Genomic DNA, 14,644 nt, shown 5'->3' with positions numbered 1-14,644 from the left:
GAAGTGTCTGGGCCCCCCCCCCCCCAGATAAAGAGTGGGGGGAGGAGAGCAGTTCCTCCCAGGAATAACTGGGGGAAAGCCTGTCATAGGCTCAGCCTCCTTCTGCTGGACCACGGTGTCCATGCTGCCCCCTTGACCGAGGGCAGATGAGGGGTGGGCTGGTCCCTGCCCGGCCTTCCCCCTTCATCTTGGCTGGATAAACATCCCCCCCCCAAATGGGACAGTGACAAACTACCCACGGGACGACGGGGAAGAAAGGGCAGCTTCAGGCCAGGTGCAAGGGCCTCCAAGACAGAGGCTGGAAGAAGCTCAGAATGTCTGGGGACACCCTGGTCGCAATCCCTGTGCCGCTCTGGGCACTCCAGGTGGGCAGGACAGGTGACATGCGGTCATCCACGAAGAAGTCAGGGATGGAAGCTGTGCCTGGGGTGGGGAGCGGGGGGGACAGTGAGGAGAGCCCCGCAGGAAGCCGCCCCCACGGACAGCATGTGCCCAGGTGCTCCGTCTAGGATGTGGCCTGGGGACAGGTGTGACAGAAGCAGCCTGATGTGGAGTAAGAAGTGGGCCCTTTCTGTCCTCACCCCCAGCTGGAAGTGAGGCTCTGGGCCTGGGAGGTGGGGAGTTGCGATACGCTGAACTGTGTCCCCCGAATATGCTGATGTCCTAACTCCCAGCGCCTCTAATGAGACTGTGTTTGGAGATCAGGTGAGGTCCTCGGGTGGACCCTGATCCAGTGTGCCTGGTTGTGTTCTTACAGGAAGAGGAGATAAGGACACAGACACTGAAAAAGGGAAGACCCTGTGGAGACGCCAACCCCACTGACAGCCTGAGCTCGAATTTCTAGCCCCAGCACCATGAGTGATGCATGTCTGTCTGTTTAGGCTCCTGTCTGTGGGGCTTTGTCACAGCAGCTTGAGCACCGCAATATGGGACTCGAACCTGGCCTGCGGAAGCTCCCTCTGGGGCTGTTCCCCAGTCCCTTCACCCCGTCGTGCCAGGTGCGCTCCTGCTCATGACATGGTGTCCAGGTAAAAGCTCCTGCATCCTTCTCCCCTCCTCGATTAACACTGCCCACGGTCACCGCGGAGCCACCGGCTGGACCGGAGCGCTGGCCTCTCCCCCCTGCTCTGTCCCTCATCAGTGCTTTGTTTCTGAAACTTCAAACACTTCACCTGTCAGATGGGAAGTCCCTCTGGCTCCTGGACTTTGTCCTTGCCTAGGGCCAGAACAGTCCAGGCTGGACGGGCAGGGCGGTGGTCCCCCTGGTATGGACAGCGGGTCTCTCCTCACGACCTAGGGCCTCCTGGTGGGCCCCGGGGTGGGGGTGGATCAGGCCAGACTGAGCACTAGAGAGTCAGGAAGTCCTGCCCGCCCACCACCGGTTTCCTCTCTGTGGCTTCAAACACAGCCTCTGCCTCTGAGCAGAGTGGCCTGAGCCCTGCCCAACCTGGCCCGGCCTCTGCAGCAGCTGCTCCGAACTTCAAAGGGCAGCCACACCGCGAGGAGGAAGCAGAGGCCCCACACAGCTCCCGCCCCACAGCCCCCCACCCCTGTCCACCAGTACAGACACCAGGCTCTTTTCTGAGCGACCAAGTCATTTCCAGATATTTTCCAAAACACAGAGATGACAACACCTCGCATCTGTGGAGTCCTTTCTTCCTTTTCCAAGCCCTCGACTGAACGTTAGCTCATTTAATCCTCCCAAGAAGCCAGGCACAGATGAATTACCATCCAAGTAAGGGCCCCAAATGCGGTGCCTTCAATTCAAGATCCCACAGCCATTGAGCGATGGAATTTGGTCCAGAGCCCTGCCCTCCGGCACCGCCCAGCCTGGCTGCTTCCAGCGAGACTCAATAGCTCTCCTGGTTTTCCCGCAGCACACAGCACGCACCCACCCACGCGGTGCACCTGCACGGGTACCCAGGCGGCACCCGTGGGATGCTTTTCACTGTGGCTGTGAGGAACCCAGGCCCAGGTCTGCCTGCCCTGTAGATGCAATGGCCACACCTCGGTGTCCTGCTGAGCACAGGGCCCGGGGAACCACTGCTGCCCCTTCCCTTAGTCCTGGGCTAGGCATTCAGCAGCAAGTCCTCAGCCATCTGGGGAAGGGCCCCTCTCTCCCCCTCCTCCCTGACTCTGCATTCACGGTCCCTTCTGCAGCCAGCTTCCCGGTCTCTAGTCCGGGCAAATGAACAGCCCCTCAAGTCTCCGCATGTCTCTCCAACCCAGTCTCTGAACCCACTTGAACTTTCTAAAATGGAAGTCTGATCACATGACTCCCTCCCCCTCCCCACCCCCATGACTTGGAGAACAGAATGAGTGGTGACACAGAGAGGTGGCATTCAAGAGCTCTGGCTTCCCCGTCATCTCACTGGCTGCGCCGGGTGCGTCTCCAGTGTAAGCTGGAACGTGTCCTTGCTGGACAGACACGGCTTCGAGGCCAGCCCTTTAGGTGACCCCTGCAGTAAGACCGAGCCCCTCAGCGCTTCCAAGATCAAGTCCTTCACCAGGCTCTCAGGGTTGTGAGTGGTCTGCCAGTGGATCCAGTGCTCCCCAACACTCTCCTCTCTCCTGCCCGCCCCCCTGCCCTTCAACTCTCCACATCCTCCTCCTCCTTCCAGACTGAGCTCAGGCGCCTCCTCCTCTGGAAAGCCTTGCCCCCGCCGGGGGTGCCGCCCGACCTGGGTCCTGAGCACAGGTTTATTAGACTGCTTGTTGGGACTGTGGTCATCACCAGTCATCCTCCTGACTCCTTTCTGGGGCTGCAAGCTCCCTCAGGGCAGGGGCCGAGTTTTATCCGTGTCATGCCCAGGACTCCTAGCGCAGAACGGGACGCAGTGGGCACTCGTTGACTAGGTATTCAGCGAGCAGGTGAGGGAGAGCACACTTCTCCTTCCTAACCCAGACTGCTCTCGCCCATGACTGGGGGAGGGTTGCCCAAGGGGGACATGGCTCCCTTCCTCACCCCCCAAGAGACCATGGCCAACACCCCAGGGGTTCTGCCTCCATCCTCCATCTGCAACTGGTGTGGGGGGGCTCCTGGTGTCCCCGGGCTTGCTCTGCCCTGCCCCTGCCCACCCCCCATATGTCATTTCCCTTTATCTGCATCTGCTCCCGCAGGAAGTACATGATGATTGCTTCATTTCCCAGGGTGTCCACACCCCTTTCCTGCCCCCCCCCCCCTGCTGGGAGAGGGGACCCACAGCAGGGCCCTGGGAGGATCAGGCTGTTGTGCTGAACTGGAGCCCCATGGTCGTGGTCCCTGTCACCTCACATTTCCCTCCCAGGCACGTCTGCAGTCTGTTAACACCGGGTACAGTGCACCCTGCGGAAGGAAGGCAGGAAGGCCAAGGCCAATTTGGCAGCCTTCACTGAGAACCATAAAAACAGCCAGATCCTTTGGCCTAATAATTCCACCCCTGGGAATTGCTTCCAAAGGAATAATTCAAAATAAGAAGAAAAAGAAAAAAAACAACAACCAAGAACTGTTTATAGCTACGTTATTTATAATAAGGAGAAAGTGGAAACAATGCCATGCTCCCAAATAGAAAGCGGATGGAGTAAATATGGTGGTGTATTTGTGTAACAGAGTATGACGCAGACATTTAACGTGAAACTTCAGTGGGGCATAGCTATAACCATACACAGTAAGGAGCATGCAGTCTTTAGCATTCGGTGCAGAGGGACTGATACATTATGATTACACTTTTGTAACAATTAGGTATGTGGCTACAAATAAGGACACACAAAATTAGAGGTTAATTGCATAAAGCAGAATTGTCCTTTTCTCCCAGGGTTTTTTTTCTTTCTTTTTTTTTAAACAATGAAGAGGATAAAATCAAGGACCAGAAGTAAGCAAGAAAGAAAACAGTTACGTGTTAAGATGATACATTTTTACAATTGTACCTTAAAATGTTTACTATTCAGCCCTGGCTGGATGGGCTTAGTAGATAAAGCTCAGTCCCAGCCTACCTAGGTCATGGGTTCGATCCCAGGTCAGGGCAAGTACGAGAAATGACAAATGAATGCACAACTAACTGGAACTACAAGTTGATGCTTCTCTCTCTCCCTCCTGATCAATGGAAATTAAAAAAAAAAAGAAAATGCTTACTATTAGCTGAATCATAGATTAATATTTTAAAACAATAGAGAATACCCAGAAACAAAATCCTAGGGTTTTCTGAAAGGATTATTTGTTGGTTTGGGTTTTATTTTAAAAACACCAATGTGCCTCATTCGGACCATTCCCAGTGAGTGTGGCTGTGGGTCTATCAACAATCTGATGGGGGACCTGTGGCCTGATGGCCACGAAAAGCAGTCAAGAGACCTTTGCCTATTGGAGAAAGAATTCTGCCCCCTTCTCTCCGTTCTCTCCCTCTGGGCTGCAGTCCCAGCCTCCGGGTCACAGCCCAGGGGTCAGGCCCATCCCACCCCCACCGCTCCAGGCCTCCGTTCCTGGAGCTTGGGAGAGAGTCAGGGGACAGGAACACGGGGACCCACACGGGGGAGGCCTGGGGAGGGCGTGTGGGCAGGCAGGAGAAAAATTCCAGTCCCCACATCTGTGGGATATAGAGATAAAGCGTGAGATTGAGTCTTCTTTCTTTTTTTTTTTTTTTGGAAATTTTTTAGAAAGGTGTTAGTTTACGTGAAGTTTGTAATCAGCTGAATGCTCAGCCTTTTGCAAACAAACCGAAGCGCACTTCGCTGTCCTGGAGTTTCTCAACGGGAATGGACCTCCACCGCGTTGTCCTGGCCCGCGCCTCTCCGCCACCGCCTCTCACTCACCACCCCTGCTGTGCAGACTGGATTTCAGCCCTCCGCCCTCCGGTCTCCAGGTCTGCACTCCCCATTCTCAATGCCCTGCCAAAGCCTCGACCAGAACTCAGCCCCACCTGATCCCAAACCAGCAAAGCCCATCCCCCTCCAGGCTGAAAATTCAGTCTCACTCTGTCCCTGCCCCTGCATGGCAGCCTCTCCACAGTTGCCTGGATTCCACTCAGGATGCCCCACTGTGCCCTGCATTTATTTGGAGACATCGGATCACTTCCATCACTGCTGAGACACCCTCAGCGTAAAGAAAGACCATCTTCCTGTCTGACTTCCCCTGAGAATCCATCGCGTAAGCCCCGTAAACATTTGCGGAACGACCACCAGACAAGTTTCCGCTGACCACCAGACAAGGGGCCAGGTCTGCCTCCCCAGGCGCACGGCATTTCCTTCCAGCCGAGCAGCGGGCTTGACATCCATCCTGCTTCATTTGGTGATGTTGGTTTTGGCCCAGCGATAAGTCACTTGAACTTGATTATGTTATGTCACGTATTCACTGTCCCAGCTGGGGCTCATCTGGAGTGTTTTCTATTTTGCAACCAAGTCATTAACAGACATGTTTGGCAAGCCAGGGCCAAGGACAGAGAGCCCTGTGGTCTACTCCTGGAGACGCCCCCTGGGAAAAGACCCGGGATCCCAGGGGCAAAGCTACCTGGTGGGCAGGGCGGCTCAACCTACCGAATTCATCTCGCCAAAAAAATCCTTTGTCACACAAGGAAAGTGACGGGAGAAATCATTGGAACAGCCTTGTTGGTGGCTTCTGAAAGCACTCTGCTCACAAGCCCAGCCAGGGCTCAGGATGGATGTCAGCTGAGAGGGGTCTGGTTTGCATTCCTAGCTTCTCGCTCTTGGTCTGGCAGCTGTCTCAGAATCCCACCTGTCCTGGGCCTCCCCTGCAGGTGGGAAGGGTCCAGGGGGACCGCTCAGGGAAGAGGCCATCCAGGTTGGGAGAGAGAAGAGAAGTGCTTTGCCAGGGTCAGGTCCGCAGGAGTGTTTTGCTTCCCATTTCCCTCCTGCTCACGTCACGTCACGTCACATCACGGCTCCGCCAAGGAGAAGCCACACCACACTGGTCCCTCGTCTCCTCCTTCCCTTTCTTTGAAATGCATTGATGGAGCCAGGCACTGTCTGCCTGGGAGCCAACGGCTGGGATATGCTAGTCCATGTCCGAGGCGGCTCTGTTCCCCGGGTTCTGGTCTGGACTTGGGTGGGAACTGCTTCAGCGCTGCCCCCAGGGACCAGCCTCCTGGAGCATACCAGGGCTTCCCCGGCAGAGGTCTGCATGCCGTGCGCACCAACTGCCCCTGTCCCCACACTCCCAGGCCAGAAAACTTCAGCTAGCCCCTCATCCACCCACAGGTCCCAGTCAAAGCGGCTCCCAAAGCAAAGGAAGTCGTTCTCATCTAGATGAGGACCAAACCCACCTAGTCCACAGACAACCACATCGCACCTATTGTTTGAAGCACTTTAAACGAATATGAATTCATTGAACTCTCGTAACAATCCAATCAGGGAGGGATGGTTATTATTTCCATTTTACAGACAGAAAAACCAAGGCCCGGAGAGGTCACAGGCTTGTTCTCTGCAAAATCAGGACGCACAGCCAACTGCCCGGCTACCGGGTCTGTGCTCTTGACTCCCACGTCCTGCTGCTTCTCCGGGATACAAAATGGAGCCTTCTCTCAAAGGGTGTGCTGAATATGTATCATGCTCATCGCAGAAGATGGTGGCCAACGATGAGGCTTTTCAGAGCTTGCTGCTTAGTTTAAGAAATAAGGGAAAGGCTGACCAGGCGGTGGCGCAGTGGATAGAGCTTCGGACTGGGATGTGGTGGACCCCGGTTCGAGACCCCGAGGTCGCTGAGGTTGCCAGCTTGAGCGCGGGCTCATCTGGATTGAGCAAAAAAAGCTCACTAGCTTGAGACCAAGGTCGCTGGCTCAAGTAAGGGGTTGCTCAGTCTGCTGAAGGCCCGCGGTCAAGGCACATATGAGAAAGCAATCAATGGACAACTAAGGTGTCGCAACGAAAAACTAATGATTGATGCTTCTCATCTCTCTCTGTTCCTGTCTGTCTGTCCCTGTCTATCCCTCTCTCTGACTCTCTCTATCTCTGTAATAAATAAATAAATAAATAAATAAATAAATAAATAAATAAAGGAAAGTGCTTCAAAAAGAAGGTGTAGAACTGTAGAGTACTTTCCTCCTCACCATCACACCCATCAGAGCCCTTCTATGCATCCTCTTTGGTCCCAAACGGAAGCCTTAGCTTTTGCTCCTTGTCACCAGCGTCACCTTTTTGGCACGCCCTCTGCCACCTTCTGTGAGGCGGAGAGAACCCCTGGCACTTGCTTACACAAGACACACTCGGGTTGTGACAGTTTTTCAACAGTCTCCACCACTGCGACTTTTGGGGATCTTTAAACTTTCCAAGGTGCTTCCATCAGTTCTGTATCCTGCGTGATCTCACTTGCTTCTCGGAAGAGTCTTCTAAGCAGGAACCGGCTTTACCTGTGGAGGGACCAGCCCGGCCCCTGTGGCTCGTGACTGACGCTGGACCTGGCTGGCAGGACTCGGCGTTTGTCTCTCTGCACATTCCCCCTTCACTTGACCCAAAGGCGATAATCAGACAAAACCCCAAAGGGACAGAGGGCAGCTGGTTGTTACCATTTTCTTCAAATCCTAATTCCAATGTTACCTGCACTAGCTCTTTCCCTAACCCCTTCCACAAAGGGCTGGGCATGTATACAAGGCTTATTCTAAGTGGTTTGTAACTACATGTAGAAAAAGGCACAGACTCGGACCTGGCCGGTTGGCTCAGTGGTAGAGCGTCAGCCTGGCGTGCAGGAGTCCCAGGTTCGATTCCCGGCCAGGGCACACAGGAGAAGCGCCCATCTGCTTCTCCACCCCTCCCCCTGTCCTTCCTCTCTGTCTCTCTCTTTTCCTCCCACAGCCAAGGCTCCATTGGAGCAAAGTTGGCCCGGGCTCTGAGGATGGCTCCTTGGCCTCTGCCCCAGGCACTAGAATGGCTCTGGTTGCAACAGAGCAAAGCCCCAGATGAGCAGAGCATTGCCCTGGGAGGGCATGCTGGGTGGATCCGGGTCGGACGCATGCGGGAATCTGTCTGACTGCCTCCCCATTTCCAACTTAAGAAAAATACAAAAAAATAAAAATAAAATTAAATTTAAAAAAAGAAAAAGGCACGACTCCCTGGTCACTACAGGAGCATGTCTGAATCACAGGATGGCTGCAAGCTGTCCCTCTGGATAGCTCGATCCCTGGAATTGGCTGTCCAATAGCTACACCTGATGGCTTATGTTTGTTTCACAGATACCTTTCCTATAAAAACAGGAAGCATTTGCACCCCCATCTTCTCCTCAAATCTTCCTGCTTGTCCTCATCATGCCCCAAAACACGAAGAACGATGGAAGCCATTGAAAACATTGCATTAGCAGCCAAACACCTCCAGCCACGAGAAGGTGCACATCTCCAGTGAGGCAGCCTGAGTGGACCAGGCACAGGCTCTCCGTCTGCCCGCGGTCACCCCCGAGAGACCCAGCCTCACCCCCAGGCCTGGCTCCCAGACCGTCTGCACTGCGGGGTCTCCTGAGGCCGCACCAGGACCCCAGCGGCGCTCACAGAGCGGCGCCCTAGCTATCATCAGGGACACGGGCACAGGGTGGACTTCCTCATCCCAGTGGTTGAGCGGAGCGTGTGGCCAGCTCCGGCCTTCCCAGGCCAGAGCCACAGCCAGGGCCAGTCCCCCTGAACTTTCCTTCCCTCTCCCAGCAGCTGGGCCCCAGGAGCAGAAGCACAGTGATGCGGTGCAGAGCCCCCAACTAGCCCTCCGTGGGAGGACGGGCCACCCGAGAGAGAAATCGCCCTCCGCTGCTTCAGCCACCAAGACGGTGGGCCAGTGTTTCACGGCGGCACACTCCCCTGACCTGTTACAGTCACCTGTCCTTGTTTGAGCGATGGGACAGATTGCTCTCCTCCTCCTCCTCCCCCCCTCCTCAAGTGACCCAGCCACCCTGTTCTGTCCCCATTCCTTCCGCATCTGCCCCTCCTCACCCCAGGTGGATGGATCGGGAGAGCGTCCCGAGCCCTGTTCTCGTCTGGCAGCCGCACGGGGCCTGTGAGCGAGTGAGTCTGCTTGGCTCACTCCTGGGGGCCTCTCTCCAGGCAGGGGGGGGCAGGTAAGAGGGCCTTGGGGTGGCTTTCGTTGAGCTTGACCACAGGTCCTCCCTTGGAACCTGGAGCCTGCTTCAAATGGCTTCTCTCAGCAGCGGCTGTCAGGGGCCAGCCCCGGGCAGAGTGCCCCATCACCGGGCTGAAATTGGGCTGAGGTTAGGGTTGTGCTCCCCCTGGGGCTGCCAGGAGGCCACCGGGAGCCACCCTGTGGGGGAGTCCCCAGCAGAGGAAGCGAGTTTTCTCTGGCTCCCATTGGAGAAGCTGACTTTGAATGCCCGCATGTCTGAGAGCTTATCAAGATACTCTTTTGTGTTTTCGTGTGTCTTGTCCTGTGTGCGACTATCTGGTTTCCCCCACTGGGAAGGAGCTCCTTTGACGGTAGGGCTGTTGCGTCTATTTCTCCATACGTGTCTGGCCTCCGCACTTTAAATGCCTTTATCTTTCTTTATCTCCCAGGAATGAATTGTGCACAGCTCCCCACACAGGTCGCTTCTGGCACCAGTGGCCCGGCTCTTGTCATCTCGGACTGGAATGCTCTCCCTGCCTTTCTGTGCTCGGCCATCTCTTACTCACCCCTCAAGACTCCACTTAGAAACTACCTCCACCAGGAAGCCCTCCCTGAACCCCAGCTGGGTACAAGTCCTCTCCTCTGTCCAGGTGAGCGCAAACCCCTGTGCTGCCCTTGCCTGCTAACTCAAGTTCTTCAGGGACCAGCAGGGTGACACATTACGTTCATCTTTGTGTCCCCAGTGCCTGGCAGGTGGTAGGCCCTCACTGCGTGTCTGTAGGACCTGCACGCTAGCGTGTGGTGTCCCATGAATTGTCCCTGATTCACTGTAGAGGATCCGGCCTGGGGAAGAGTTGTGACTGTGACACGGAGGATTGTTCTGAGAGGAAGGCTGTGATGTGGTGGGAGCAGGTTCAAAACCAGGGGCTAGGGACACATCTGAAGACACCGTGCTTCTTGGCTGGAGGGGCTGCCCAGCCCCAGTGTCTGGAATTCCTCAGTGATTCCAGCCTGGGGGGTGGGGTAGCAGGGGGCATGCTTTCCATCAGGGATGGGCCCTGATGCTCTGAGGGCACCTCGAGAGGGCCTCTCGCGGAGGGGAGGGCCTGCACGTCCACCTCCCCCCCTCAGAATAGGGTTTGCCCCCGCCACATGAGACTCTACAGGTGAGCCTCATGGGCTCAGCAGTGATCCCCCACAATTCCAGGGAGACAGGTATTTGGGAACTCCCAAAGGGAGAGTACGGGGAGCTCGCGGCCCAGAAGACGGGGCACGAGGGCGGTGTCCCCTCTGGTCTCGCTCGGGAGGGCCCTGGGCCAGTAGCAACTATGTTTCCTTGCTCAGAGATAGCGCTGTATCCTTCTGTGCACGGAGAGATAAACGTGTCCATAGGACACCCTGAAGGCCACACAGAGGTGAATGTTGCTTTTGTGACGAAACTGAAAATCTGACTTCTGCGGAGCTTAGGCTGCACTGTTCCCCAGATGACAGACATACGGTAAGCTGTTGGCTTTGCAAGGGTTCCACCGGTTCCCAGACCCCCAGGTGGCTTTGTGTCTCTGGTGGCCTTGCTTCATCCCCCCCCCCCCCCCAGAGCAGAGCCATGAGCTGTTTACTTGTTGGGAGGGGGGGGGGTTGGATAGCGTCGGTCAAGCCGGCTCCGCAGACCTACAACTATTTACCAGAGGAAGGCAGAGCTGCCTCCAAACATCTCTGGAATCAACATGCCTTCTCACGTGGCCCCGATAAGATTATGGGGCTGCTGAGCAACCCGTGTTCAGGTTTCCCACAGAATCAGCCGCACCGGGCAGGTGTTGGCAGCCCGCTTGGGAGGCGCCAGGCCCCAGGCCCGGGGCTCAGGCTCTGAAACCTGACTCCCTCCCAGAAATGCATGCTCAGGCCTCCGGTCTGACTCCACACAACTCCCCTGTCATTGCGTGCAGCCAATGGGAGGTGTCTGCTAAGGGGAAGCCCATGTCACTTTGAGGGTCCCCACAGAGTGCCTGGGAGCCAGGTAGGAACATGGGGATACTTGGCCATGCCCCATGGGCTCCAGCTTACACGGGCCATGCGATCCCTAATTAGGACCCACAAACTCCGGCCAGTAGCTAGCACGTGGCTTAGTGAGAGGGTGGGTCCCCAAACAGCAAACGCTGTTGGCAAGATCATGGTAGAAAAAATATTTAATGAAGTAAAACTGAACACATTCTGTATCCCGAAATATGTCCTCTCTCGCCGTCTCCTCAGTAATACTGACTGTGCGGATAAAAAGGTATGATAGCCCAATAATTTTTTAGTGACCTTTAAACACATCATGTCATCAGTGCTCAGTACATACTGAATAAATGGAGGAATGATGCTATCGGCAAAGGACTTGGAGTTGCCTCCCAGAAAAGGGCTCACTGTCTCCACCTAAATTAGAGATGCTTGGCTTAATCAATGGCAACAATTGGCAACAAAGTTTTACGCCGCTTCCCCCCCCCCCCCCCCCCCCCCCCCCCCCCCCGCCAACTAGGTCCTGCATTTGTTTGCCTCAATAGTAGACTAGTTCACATGTCTACTAAGGGTCCACAAGAATTAGACTTTTTTTTACAAGTGCTCTCTGCTCGTAGGGAGCTGTCTACAATTCACGTGCAAGTAACTGAGAGTAATGTTTTAACGTTGGCGCGCTAAATCTCTGGCTCTTGACCGCACACTTCTCTCTTCCAGTTCCTGTCTCATAGCAACCGGAAGACATCATAGTAACCTCCTAAGGGGTCTGCATTTCTCATAGACTGCTGGACATTTCTACCTAGAATGACATATCTAACCACCACCAACAACAACAACAAATCTGATCTTCCTCCCACCTCCAATCACTTATTTACTCACTCAGCCGGCATGTGTCTGAGTGCCCATCAGGCCATAGAGATAGATATAAGGTAAGGCTCCTACCCTCAGGGGACCTTCCAGGGATGCTCCCTCGCTAACTGGGTTTGAAGAAAGTGCTGTCAAGTAGGAGGAGGGCGTCTGGCAAGGCCTCCCCAGGTGGAGACGTTCGAGCTGCAGACGGAGAGGGGAAGGAGCCCCCGTTCTGCTAATTCCTTTGTCAGGCAAACCTGTCTTGAGGCATAATACGGTGATAGTCTGGGCACTGTGCTGAGGTCTGGAGACAGAAACACCAAGGAGACAGTCCCTGCCTGCAAGAGGCTTACGGTGGCGTCAAAGCGGCCCTGACCTCCTCCGTAGCATCCTGGGGGAGAGCTCCCTGGGAGCTGGACACAGAGGCCATTTCTGTGCCCTCCTACAACCCTGGGCTTTCCTCTTCCGTCTTCCCCATTCTCTCTCTCTCTCTTTCTCTCTCTCAGAGTCAGAAAATGCCTGAGAAGCCGCCTAGCCTGGCTCCCTGGCATTCTTGCTATATCAGGGTCCTGTCTTAACACCTCCCAGCGTTTCCCACTGTTTAGGGACCTGAGCCCAGGGTCATCCACTGTCTGGCCTCGGAGGGCTACGGCTGGCCTCTGTCTGAATTAGGAAAGGCACACCCCCTCAGGGGCACAGTTAGCCAAGGAGACCTTGCCCAAAGGAAAAGGCGCCCCTTCCTCCTGCTGGCGCAGCAAACCTCTCCCACTCACCCGTGCGGCCAGCATCCACTCAACTCGGGGACCCTGTGGTTTCTATCCCTCTTGCTGCTGCCCACCTGCCTCCCCAGCCTTCTGGCTGTCTCTCTGGAGCACAGCCGGTGTGTTCTCCCTGCCCCCCCCCCATGGCGCCTTCTCCTGACCACCCACCTCCCTTGCCAGCCTCCTTTCTCCAGATTCTGCCTGACTGTAGGACTCGGGGTCTGTACCAGCCTGTCACTTGGAACTTACACCCTGGAAAACTACCTACATGAGATAGTGAGTCTCATTTCCCCTGTGGGACCGTGAGCCTTTAAAAAGCATCTTTACCTTGTGTATTTCAGAGCGTATTGGGGGCTGAAGTCATGATTGACATTGTTGATCATGGTCACAGTGACTTAAAAATAAAAAAAAGATTTCCCAAAGACGCCCAGTGGTGACGTGGGCTCCTGAGAAGGAGTGTGGAGTGTGCCTGTTGGTCTGGTTTGGGTTCTCAATACTGGGAACTAATGTGACTCAGTTTCTCCTCAGATAGTGTGGTACCTTCATGTCTGAAAAGTGGGTTTCAGGAATCCCCAAATCCCACTCCCCTGTGTCATGTCCCACCATAAAACGTTCACTTTCTGGCTGAGAATCGTCACTTCCCGGGCCCCCTGGTTTCCTCCTGACTTCCTTGACCTGTGCTAGCTGCGGCTGCTCTACAGTCAGGCCTTCTGACAAAGAAACTTCAAAAGCAGTCCCTGCCAACCCGCGGCTCTGTGCCTCTTTGTGGACTCAGGGTGCCCGGACGACGGACTTCCGGAGAGACAGAGCTGTTGCAGGCCCTGTCGGTTACTACATTTCTCGTTGTGGAGGTTGAACGGCCTTCTCTTTTCATGGCCACGTGAGACACACCGGAAGTAGCCCGGGTGACAGTTTCAGGGTTTCTGCCACTCATGTTCCCTTCCTTGACTAAAGGGGGGGGGGGCAGGAACTGCCCCCGTGGAAGGAGTCCCTCTGTGTCTTCCTAGAGCAAGGCTCAAACTTGCATTCGGCCCTCAACTAGCAGCCTGCTTTGAAGCCTAAGACTGGCTTTGCTCTCACCCCTAATCTGTTTCTGCGAGAGATTGGACAGGGGCTAAATCAGACTGAACCTCCAGCCCAGGGCCTGGGGCTCCCTGTGCTCTCCCAGAGGAGGGAAGCCAACCTCCAGAGCAATCTCTGGAGGAGCCTTCCTGAGCTCAACAGGCCGGGCATCCCGGGGCCATCTCTGTCTTCTGCCCTGAATCTGGAGAAAACCGGAGGGAAGTCCAAAGCTCTGTGCTGCAGACCTCTGAACACCCCATGCTGAGCCTGGCTGTTTGGAACCCCCAACTCCATCCCCAGCCTTGATCTGCCTCAGTTTCCCTGATGTATCAAAGTGCCTATGGAGGGTCCACCTCAGACTCTGGCAGATCCCATGGTCCCCAACACTTTACAAAGCCTCCCTGAAGGCACTGCCTGTCCTTTGAAGACAACTGGTTGGGCTGGATGCCTGAACTCTGGATGCCTGAATGCTGGGACAGACTTCTGCAAAGGCCACACAGCGGGGGTCACTGCACTGGGAGTAGGGGACAGAGAGGAAGTGACTGAGCGTGCTGGGGAGGACCACAGCCTCGGAGGAGCTGTTCCCTTTGAAAAGGGTGTAGTCACCTTAGATGCCATCTAACACATGAACCTCTTTGTTTTTTTTCTTTTTCTTTCTTTCTTTCTTTTTTTTTTTTTTTTTTTTTGCAAAAGCCCCAGGTCTTGCTAAGATGGACTTAGAGCTAAATCAGTGTCAAGTCTGGGTCTCAAGGGAGAAATCTATGGAAGTGCCAAGATGTGGGGGAGGAAGACAGGAGGGATGCACCCAGCCATGCCTCCGCGGCCGGTGTTCCCAGACTCCCTGAGGTTGGAAAGGACAGGGAAATTCCCAGGCCCAGGGAGTGGACCTCAGCCCCCCACTCCCACCCCAGATGAAGCCAGCACACCCTATCTACCCAGGGACAGGGAGTCTCCAGTTT

The 14,644-nt window shown here is 55.2% G+C and overlaps 1 protein-coding gene across 5 annotated transcripts in view; it reads right to left on the bottom strand.

Moving 5' to 3' along the window:
- Positions 1-14,644, bottom strand: part of RCSD1 (RCSD domain containing 1) — a 52,910-nt gene that overhangs the window by 36,523 nt on the left and 1,743 nt on the right. The gene's annotated exons all lie outside the window — the stretch shown is intronic.

The sequence above is a fragment of the Saccopteryx bilineata genome, chromosome 2, assembly GCF_036850765.1.
Source record: "Saccopteryx bilineata isolate mSacBil1 chromosome 2, mSacBil1_pri_phased_curated, whole genome shotgun sequence".
NCBI classification, from domain to species: domain Eukaryota; kingdom Metazoa; phylum Chordata; class Mammalia; order Chiroptera; family Emballonuridae; genus Saccopteryx; species Saccopteryx bilineata.
Note: the sequence above shows the minus strand (reverse complement) of the source record. Positions and strands in the feature narration are given on the sequence as shown.